The sequence below is a fragment of the Heptranchias perlo genome, chromosome 20 (assembly GCF_035084215.1).
Source record: "Heptranchias perlo isolate sHepPer1 chromosome 20, sHepPer1.hap1, whole genome shotgun sequence".
Lineage (NCBI taxonomy): Eukaryota > Metazoa > Chordata > Chondrichthyes > Hexanchiformes > Hexanchidae > Heptranchias > Heptranchias perlo.
Window position 1 is genome coordinate 5627841 of NC_090344.1, and position 10088 is coordinate 5637928.

General features: G+C 44.4%; 1 non-coding gene across 1 annotated transcript; it reads right to left on the reverse strand.

Annotated features, from left to right (window-relative positions):
• Positions 1–570: 570 nt before the first annotated feature.
• Positions 571–655, reverse strand: trnak-uuu (transfer RNA lysine (anticodon UUU)). Its single transcript is given in 2 exon segments — positions 571–606; positions 619–655. It is a non-coding gene; the product is annotated as a tRNA-Lys (tRNA).
• Positions 656–10088: the final 9433 nt, after the last annotated feature.

Here is a 10088-nt window from a genome sequence, read left to right on the forward strand (position 1 = left end):
CAGTTTTGATCTCCTTACCTGTGGAACGATATACTTGCCTCAGAGTGAGGGCAACAAAGGTTCACTGGATTGATTCCTGGGATGAGATGTTTGCCCTCTGAGGAGAGGTTGAGTAGAATGACCCTGTATTCACTGGAGTTTAGAATAATGAGATGATCTCATTGATATGTATAAAATTCTTAGAGGGTGTGACAGCTTGATGCTGGGAGGCTGCTTACCCCAGCTAGAGAGTCTACAAGTAACGGTCATAATCTCAAGATGAGGGGCCAGCTATTTAGCACAGAGATGAGACATACATTCTTCATTGAGAGGGTTGTGAATCATTGGAATTCTCTCCCCCAGAAGACTGTGGATGCTGAATCGTTGAGTATGTCCAAAACTGAGATCGATAGATTTTTGGACACTAAATGAATCAAGGTATATGGGGATAGGTCGGGAAAGTGGAGGTGAGTTCGAAGATCATCCATGATCTCATAAAATGGCGGAGCAGGGTCGAGGGACGCTCTCGCCCACTCCTGCTTCTTTTGGTCCGCTGGAAAGGCAGAACTTGCCAGCTGCTTTAAAACTTTTCGCCTGAACAGGGACTTGAACCCTGGACCCTCAGATCACTACCTGTTTTAAAAGTCTGATGCTCTACCGACTGAGCTACCCAGGCTCGTTGCTTGACTTGCTTCCATCATACGGATTCATGGTAGGACTGTGAATTATCCCTTGTCGCTGTTGAATAAGGGTGAGAGTCCGTTTTCTCTCATTCTCAGCAACGATTTGAGGAGAATCCTTGTTTCTGTTGAACATGATGTTAGAAACATGGGCAGCGAAATCGTGATTTTGCAGTTCTTCTTGGTTGTACAAAATGTCTTGTCATTCGTTAGCAGCAATTAAACAAAAACACTTTACCCAATGGCTCAAAAGCTAAACTTGTTCAACACGGGAGCTGGAATAGGCCTCTCGACCTTTCAGCCGATCAACAATTGAAAGCTGAATAATTTCAACCGATACAAGGTGACACCAGGCAGCAGGTTTGCCTCCCGAATTTTCCCTACACGACACTTCAAATCGATCAATACCTGCTTCACGGAAAGAAGAATTGTGTTTTTGGTTCTTTGGATTTAAAGTTGTCGTGCCGGCCCCTTTACCATTTCAGCTGTCGCCAATTGCCCCCTCTCCTCTTATAAACAATTAAACTCTCGCCTGCAATTGCAAGACGGTAGGCCAGAGGAGCCTCAGTGCCCATATGGGGACATGAAGAAGTCGATGCGTTATGGAACCGGATGTACCTTGAACTCCAGTCAAAATATTTAGAAGGTTCAACTACTTTCGATGGCGCTGGAGCTCACAACCCCAGCATTTCTCGAGCGTATAATTATTGTAGAAATAACGCGCGGGGACCGATTGCGCCACTGGAGCCGCGCACGGTCTGTGTCACCAGTGCTCCCATCAAACAGCTTCATCCTCGGTCTCTCAATTATCGCTTCGTGATCTTTCCCACACAGAAACCTCCAACCAAGAGGCGCTTCATGAAACATCAGCAGTGAACTTTAAAAGCCGTGGAATCTGAAACAAAGCCCCAGACGATAAGAACTTTGAATTATATTATTATTATTAACTTAAGGACAATTATTTTCATGCTACTTTGAGGATTTGTGGAAATTGGGAGCTGAAAGTAAGGAACTCTCTCTGCGCAGTCGTTGATTGAAGAGATGGGCGTTATTTCATTTGGAAACCGAGACTCGGAACTTTCTGATGGAGAAGTGTGTCAGAAGATTGTGGTTAGTGGCAGTTGCCGGGGAGATCCAGAAGAGAGGGAGAAAAGTCAAAGTCACAGCTGTGACAGCTCAAGTGCTCTGCTTATCTGTAATATCTGGAAAGTAATGTAAAATACAGGACAAACCAGTTTGGTCTCGGTTATCAAAAATACTGAAATTCCCGGGTTCAAAGGTGGATTCGGAAAGAGGGAACTGATTTAACCGCCAGACCGAAATCATTCCACATGAATCTGAAGCGTCTTGGGGAAAACGGCAGTGCGAACTGTTATGTTCGGGTCATGACTTGAAAGACCCTCCAATTACCGACAGTATCTTTGAACGAGTTGTGCAGCCAAACCGCGATAGAAGCCGCTTTGCATTCGTCAAACGTGAAGGTGACGATATTGGGGTTTGATAAGGGTCGATTTCACTTATTTGAAATCTCACCATGTGACCCGAAGATTGATCGCAGAATCGAGTTTTTCCTGTAAGTCCTGAATTGAACGGAAAGGCGCAACAAGCAAGTCGGAGAAATGAAGAGCAGAAAATGTGGATGAAACTTGCACGAGTGAAAATCCCTGCATGTTGGAAGACTCAGTCCCCAGTGGTGGAGAGGATTGGTATTTCAAGCTGTCTCACAGCTCACACACACACCATTAGCTCATTTAATCACCTTCAACAACTCGAATACATCAACACTTAATCCTCTGTACACAAGGAAATACAAACCTTTTCTCTGCAACTTGTCCGCATAATTTAAACATTTTAGCTCCGGTATAATTCTGGTGAATCTGCGCTGCACCCGCTCCAAGGCCAATATATCCTCCCTGAGGTGTGGTGCCGAGAACTGAATGCAGTACTCGAAATTTGCTCTTAGCAGAGTTTATATAACTGTAACATAAAGTACACCCCTTTGAATTCGAGCTCCCTTAAGATAAAGGTCAAAGTTCCATTAGCCTTTTTAATTATTTTTGGAACTGTCCACTGACTTTTAATGATTTCTGCACTTGGACCCGTAAACATCTTTCCTCCTCCACAGTTCCTAGTTTCTCACCAGTTAGAAAATATTCTCATCTATCTTGCTTAGGTCCAAAGTGGATGACCTCACACTTCCCAATATTGAAAGATTGAACAGTCTTCGGCTCTTTTCCATCGAAAATAGAAGGCTGAGGGTGACCTGAAATAGGACTTTAAAATTATGCAAGGGTTTGATAGGTCAGACGGAGATAAGGTGCTGCAATTTTGGGGGGAGGAGTCCAAAATTGGGGCCATAAATATAAGATAATCACATTTAATCCAATATGGCATTCAAAAGAACCATATTTACAAAGTGGCTCGCTAGAATGTGCAACTCGCTACCACAAGGAGTAGTTAAGGCGAAACGCATGGATGCATTTACGGGGAAGCGAGATAAACACATGGAGGAGAAAGGAATATTCGGATTTGCTCATAGGGTTAGATGAGGTAGGATGAGGCTCGTCTGCAGCATAAACACCGGCATAGTCTAGTTGGGCCGAATTGTCTGTTTCTGTGATGTATATTCTATGTAATTCTATGTAAGCTCCATCTGCCACAGTTTTACCAACTCACTTCATCTATCAATTTCGCTTTGCAACTTTATGCTCCCATCTGCATTGCTCACTGTGCCACCTAACTTGGTGTCGTCGACAAACTTGGATATATGGCTCTCTATTTCTTCATTTGCCTCATTTATACACATAGTAAAAAGCTAATACCCCGGTACAGATCCCTGGGGGACACCACTAATCACATGCTGTCAATTTGAGCACAGATCCATTATCCCGACTCTCTGTCTCCTACCTTCTAACGAACTCCCCACCGATGTCAATAGGTTGCTTTAATTTCCATGTGCTCTCATTTCTGTAAACAGTCTCTTATGTGATACCTTATCGAATGCCTCTGGAAGTCAATAAACATATAACACCCAAAGACACTCCATTATCTACCACGTTATTACAGCTTCAAGAAGTTCAACTAGTTTCGTTAGACTTGACTTACCCTTTACAAATCCATGCTGGATTCTCTGATCAATTCATATTTATCCAAGTGCTCAGTCTCTCTTCCCTAATAACAGATACTGCTAACTTCCCCACAACAGACGTCAGACTAATCGGTGTATAATTTCCTACTTTATCTCTCCTCCCATTCCTAAATAATGGAATGGCATTGACAATTTTTCAATCCATGGAACAATTCCTGAAACAAGAGAGTTTGAACGATCATGGCGAAAGCATGTACAATTTTCTCACCTACTCCTTTTAATCCCCTGGGATGGTCACCATCAGGTCCTGGTGATTTGTCTATCTTTCATCTAATTATTTTCTCCAATACCATTATTTTACTCAGACTGAATCCCCTTGATTTGTTTCTGGGCTCGTTGTAGTCGGGATATAATTCTCGATTCGAGGTACATATCACGGAGAAGCCCAAATTCAGCCCAAGAATTTTGATCTTGATCTGCGGTACAAACTTTTGTAAAGAGGGAAAAGAAGTCTCCAAATCACTCCACCTGAATCTCAAGCGCTTTCGGAAGAAGTTCAGTTCAAACAATCTGGACTTTACAGGCACTTCAATGATCTGCACTTTCATTGATCGAGCTTTCTTTGCAATTCCACCTTGAAACCGCTCTGGGCTTTCATCTCACTGAAGCAGACTTTGGCCGCTTTGTATCTGTGAGCATGTCGGTGACGAGGTTCGCTCTGATATAGGTCGCTTTCAATTTTGAAGATCTCGTCAAGTTCAGGGAAAAGAAACCGAGAATCGAATTGTCCCTGTAAGTGATGAATTGAAGGGATTGGTGCTCGAAGCAGAACTGGAAAATGCGCAGTGCGGTCGATCAGGAGTTCCAAATCCACCCTCTCGCCACTCGGTGATCATATTAACTGAACTTTACTCTGGCCCAGTGTCACCGCGCTGAAATCGAGTATTTCGCCGGCATGTTTCTCTTAACTTCATAGTTGCTGGTTTAAGAGTGAAGACCGGCTCGTTGGATTTTCACTCCTGCAAGCTTCAAACATTCATTTTGGAAAAGTTAACTGACAGTGGACACTTGTTATATTGGTCACTGCAGTCTCAAGGTTCAGCTCAGTGAATTACTGATTGAGCAGGTGAACTCTTCACTTGTCTCGATGGTGCTATTGGTTCATAGAGTCATAGAGTCATAGAGTTATACAGCACGGATAGAGGCCCTTCGGCCCATCGTGTCCGCGCCGGCCAACAGCCCTGTCCACTCTAATCCCATATTCCAGCATTTGGTCCGTAGCCTTGTATGCTATGGCATTTCAAGTGCTCATCCAAATGCGTCTTGAATGTTGTGAGGGTTCCTGCCTCCACAACCCTTTCAGACAGTGAGTTCCAGACTCCAAACACCCTCTGGGTGAAAAAGTTATTTCTAAAATCCCCTCTAAACCTCCCGCCTTTTACCTTGAATCTATGTCCCCTTGCTATAGAACCCTCAACGAAGGGGAAAAGCTCCTTGGTATCCATCCTATCTGTGCCCCTCATAATTTTGTACACCTCAATCATGTCCCCCCTCAGCCTCCTCTGCTCCAAGGAAAACAAACCCAATCTTCCCAGTCTCTCTTCATAGCTGAAGCGCTCCAGCCCTGGTAACATCCTGGTGAATCTCCTCTGCACCCTCTCCAAAGCGATCACATCCTTCCTGTAGTGTGGCGACCAGAACTGCACACAGTACTCCAGCTGTGGCCTAACCAGTGTTTTATACAGCTCCATCATAACCTCCTTGCTCTTATATTCTATGCCTCGGCTAATAAAGGCAAGTATCCCATATGCCTTCTTTACCACCTTATCTACCTGTTCCGCCGCCTTCAGGGATCTGTGAACTTGCACACCAAGATCCCTCTGACCCTCTGTCTTGCCTAGGGTCCTCCCATTCATTGTGTATTCCCTTGCCTTGTTAGTCCCTCCAAAGTGCATCACCTCGCACTTTTCCGGGTTAAATTCCATTTGCCACTGTTCCGCCCATCTGACCAACCCATCTATATCGTCCTGCAGACTGAAGCTATCCTCGATTGATACGAGCCCTTATTTTATTTTTCCTGAGGATTCATCGCCTCAATGTTCCAGGGTTTCAATGTGTGTTTTGTCTGCGAGAAAATGTACCGTGATCATTGCCGGCTGAGCAGAGCTAACATTCCACTATTTTCCCTGTGGAATAAAAAAAAAACCTTGTGATCGCATAGCAGGCACAGGAAACTTACAAAGGATTGGAACATTGGCTTCACGGAAATCACAATTCATCTTGACAGACACGGTCCCGAAAGGCCAATTCGCTGTGACATTGAGATTACTGTGGTGAGCGAGACCAGGCTGTTTCTCTGTTCAGAGAATAAATGGCGCACCCTTTATATTGGAAAAGCAAAACGGTGAGGATTTTTGTCAGAGCCCGATGCCTTTCGTGTTTTATCAATTGTCCCCCGTTGAGTTACTTTCATTTTGAGCGCATAACCAGTTAGGGCGTTCTTGTGATGAATGGCGACAATTGCCTGCTTTGATAAATTTAACAACGGCTGCACCAGATTCCTGGCGTCATAAACTGAACTTTTAATCCCTTTCTTAAGATACAGTCTGTAAAATGATGAAATTTCATCACATGCAAAGCACAAAAATCAAAGATTCCGACCACTCTCTCTGTAAAGAAGTTTTCACTCTTGTCACCTTTGGTTCTTTTGCCAATCACCTTAAATCTATGCCCTTTGCTTCATGTCCCTTCCGCCAATGGGAACAGTTTCTCTCTATCTCCACTGTCTAGGCCCTTCATGATTTTGAATATCTCTATCATATCTCCTCTCAGCCTTCTCAGTTCCAAGGAGAACAATCCGAGCTTCTTCAGCCTATCCTTGTAATTTAAGTCCCTCATCCCTGGAATCATTCCAGTAAATCTCCTCTGCACCCTCTCAAAGCCTTCACATCCTTCCAAAAGTGCACTGCCCAGAACTGGACCAAATACCATTTGTGGCCGAAATAGTGTTTTCTAAAGGTTCATCATGACTTCCTTGTTTTTGTACTCAATGCCTCTCTTTATAAAGCCCAGTGCTTTATAAACCACTTTATAAACCACTTTCTCAACCTGCCCTGCCACTTTCAACGATTTATGCACATATACCCCCAGATCTGTCTGTTCCTCTAACCCTTTTAGAATTGTGCTCTCTAGTTTATATTGCCTCTTCTCGTTTTTCCCACCGAAGTGCATCACCTCGCATTTTTCCGTGTTAAACTTCATCTGCCACGTGTCCGTCCATGCCACCAACGTGTCCATATCCTCTTCAAGTCTATCCACCTCGCTGTTCTCGACCCTTCCAAGTTTTGTGTCATCTGCAAATTTTGATATTGTACCCTTCACTCCCAAGCCCAAGTCATTAATATATATCAAGAAAAGCAGTGGTCCCAGCACCGACCCCTATGGGACACCATTGCCCACCTCCTTCCAATCCAAATAACAACCATTCACCACAACTCCCTGTTTCCTGTCATTTAGCCAGTGCTGCATCCATGTTGCTATTGCCCCCTTTATTCCATGGACTGCAATCTTGATAGCAAGCCTACCACGTGGCACTTTATCAAACGCTTTTTGAAAGTCCATATACACCACGTCAACTGCATTGAGCTCATCTGCCCTCTCTGTTACCTCATCAAACAACTCTCTCAAGTTGGTTCAACACGATTTGCCTTTAACAAATCCGTGCTGGCATTCCCTAATCAATCCATACTCGTCCAAGTGACTGTTAATTCTGTCCCGTTTCCAAAACTTCCCCCATCACCGAGGTTAAACTGACTGGCCTATAGTTGCTGTTATAATCTTTACACCATTTTTTTGAACAAAGTTGTAACATTTGCAATTCTCCAGTCCTCTGGCACCATCCCCATATCTAAGGATGTCTTGAAGATTATGGCCAGTTCCTCTGCAATTTCCCCCTTTACTTCCCTCAGCATCCTCGGGTGTATTCCATCCGGACCAGGTGACTTATCTATTTTAAGTACAGCAAGCCTTTCTAGTACCTCTTCTTTCTCATTTTTAGCCCATCCAGTATCTTAACTATATTTTCCTTCATCGGGAATCTAACAGAATCTTCTTCCTTGGTAAAGAACAATGCGAAGTACTCATTTAGTACCTCTGCCATACCCACTGCCTCCATGAGTAAATCTCCTTTATGGTTCTTAATCGCTCCTCTTACAACCCGTTTACTGTTAACATGTCTGAAGAAGACTTTTGGATTCCCTTTTATGTTGTCCGCTATTCTCATACTCTCTCTTTGGCCCTCTTATTTCTCTTTTCACTTCCCCTCTGAACTTTCTATATTCTCTCCGGTTGGCACTTGTGTAATCAATCTGACACCTGTCATACACCACTTTTTCTTGCTCTCTATCTCGCTTATTATCCAGGCAGCTCTGGCTTTAGTTGCCCTACCTTTCTCCCTCGTTGGAATGTACCTTCTCCATACCCGAATCATCATTTTAAAAGGCGCCCACTGTTTAATTACAGTTTTGCCTGACAATCTTTAATTCCAATTTACCCGGGCCCAGATCTGTTCTCATCTCACTGAAATTGACCCTCCTCCAATTGAGTATTTTTACTTTAGAGTGGACAGAGTCCATTTCCATAGCTATTCTAATCCTTATGATACTGATCGCTGCTCCCTAAATGCTCCCCCACTGACACTTGCTCCACTTGGCCCACGTCATTCCCTTGAACCAAGTCCAGCAATGCCTCCTTCCTCAGTGGGCCAGAAACGTACTGGTCGAGAAAGTTATGCTGAACACATTTCAAAAATTCTTCTCCTTCTTTGCGCCTTATATTCTGGTTATCCCAGTCTATTTTAGGATAGTTGAAATCCCCTGTTATCACTACTCTATGGCTTTTGCACCTCTCTGTAATTTCCCTGCAAATTTCCTCCTCTATATCCGTCCCACTTGCTGGTGGCCTACTGAACACACCAAGTAGTGTAATCGCACCTCTATTGTTCTTCAACTCGAACTCAGTACCTGGAGAAATTCCCTCGTTCCTGGGAACTTTGTATTAAGCAGAAGTTAGCAGCAAAAAGTGTTCGTGGTGGGACTGAGAAATGCTTAAACAGCCGGCACCCTCTAAAACAGAGCTCCAAGTGTCAGTTCAAATAAAGTCCTGAACTGACAGAGCGTCGGGCAGATGAGGATTGAATTGAATCCCAATTCACTGAATCTAAGTAAGGTTTAAATAAGTGAATCTCTCAGGAGTGAGATACCTGAGTTTGTGTGTGAGCTGAAACTGGATCGGTCCCGTTCTGTGAAGAAAGAATGGCAGTCGGCTCCCAGACAGGGCTCAGGCCGGGACTGGCAGCTCTCCGCTGGTAACGGCTGGATTCGAGAGCGTCGTTCCTGCGCTGTTGCTGCTGCTGCTTCCGCCTCTTCGAGTCCCTGTGGCGGTCGGTACCGATCTCCCTCCTATGGATCCGGCTACAGCTGCTCGCTGTGAGCTTCGTGGCGCAAGGGTAGCGCGTCTGACTCCAAATCAAAAGGATGTGTGTTTGGATCACATTTTCGCAACGTTTCAGTGTCACTCTGTTTTATCGCGGGACATAGAATCATAGAATCATAGAAGTTTACAACATGGAAACAGGCCCTTCGGCCCAACATGTCCATGTCGCCCAGTTTATACCACTAAGCTAGTCCCAATTGCCTGCACTTGGCCCATATCCCTCTATACCCATCTTACCCATGTAACTGTCCATCTTTTCAGGGATGGTCTGTTCACTGTATGTAAAATAATATTGATCACAGAATGAACACACCACAGAAAGAGGCCATTCGACCCAACAATTCCTTACCTGCCTTTTGTACGAACAATCCCATTAGTCCCATTCCCCGTCCCTTTCCCCGTGGCCCTGCATTTTCCCCTTCAGGTATTTATCAAATTCCTTTTTGAAAGCCACGATTGAATCTGCTTCCACCGCCCTTTCAGGCAGCGCATTCCAGATCATAACCATTCGCTGCGTTAAAAATATTTTCCTCATGTCGCCTTTGGTTCTTTTGCCAATCACCTCAAATCTGTGCCCTCTGGTTTCGACACTTCCCCCAATGGGAACAGCTTCTCTTTATTAACTTTATCTAAACCCTTCATGACTTTGAACACTTCGATCAAATCTCCTCTGAACCTTCTCTGCTCGAAGGAGAACAACCCCAGCACGGCGTAAATGCGGTCTATTAGCTCCAATTTATTTATTTGCGCATTAAACAAAACGTGAAAGACTGGTAAGGCGCTGTGCTCGCGGAGCTTACTGCTTTCAGACAATAAATACAATCGCTGCGTGGGCGCTGGGTTCAAAT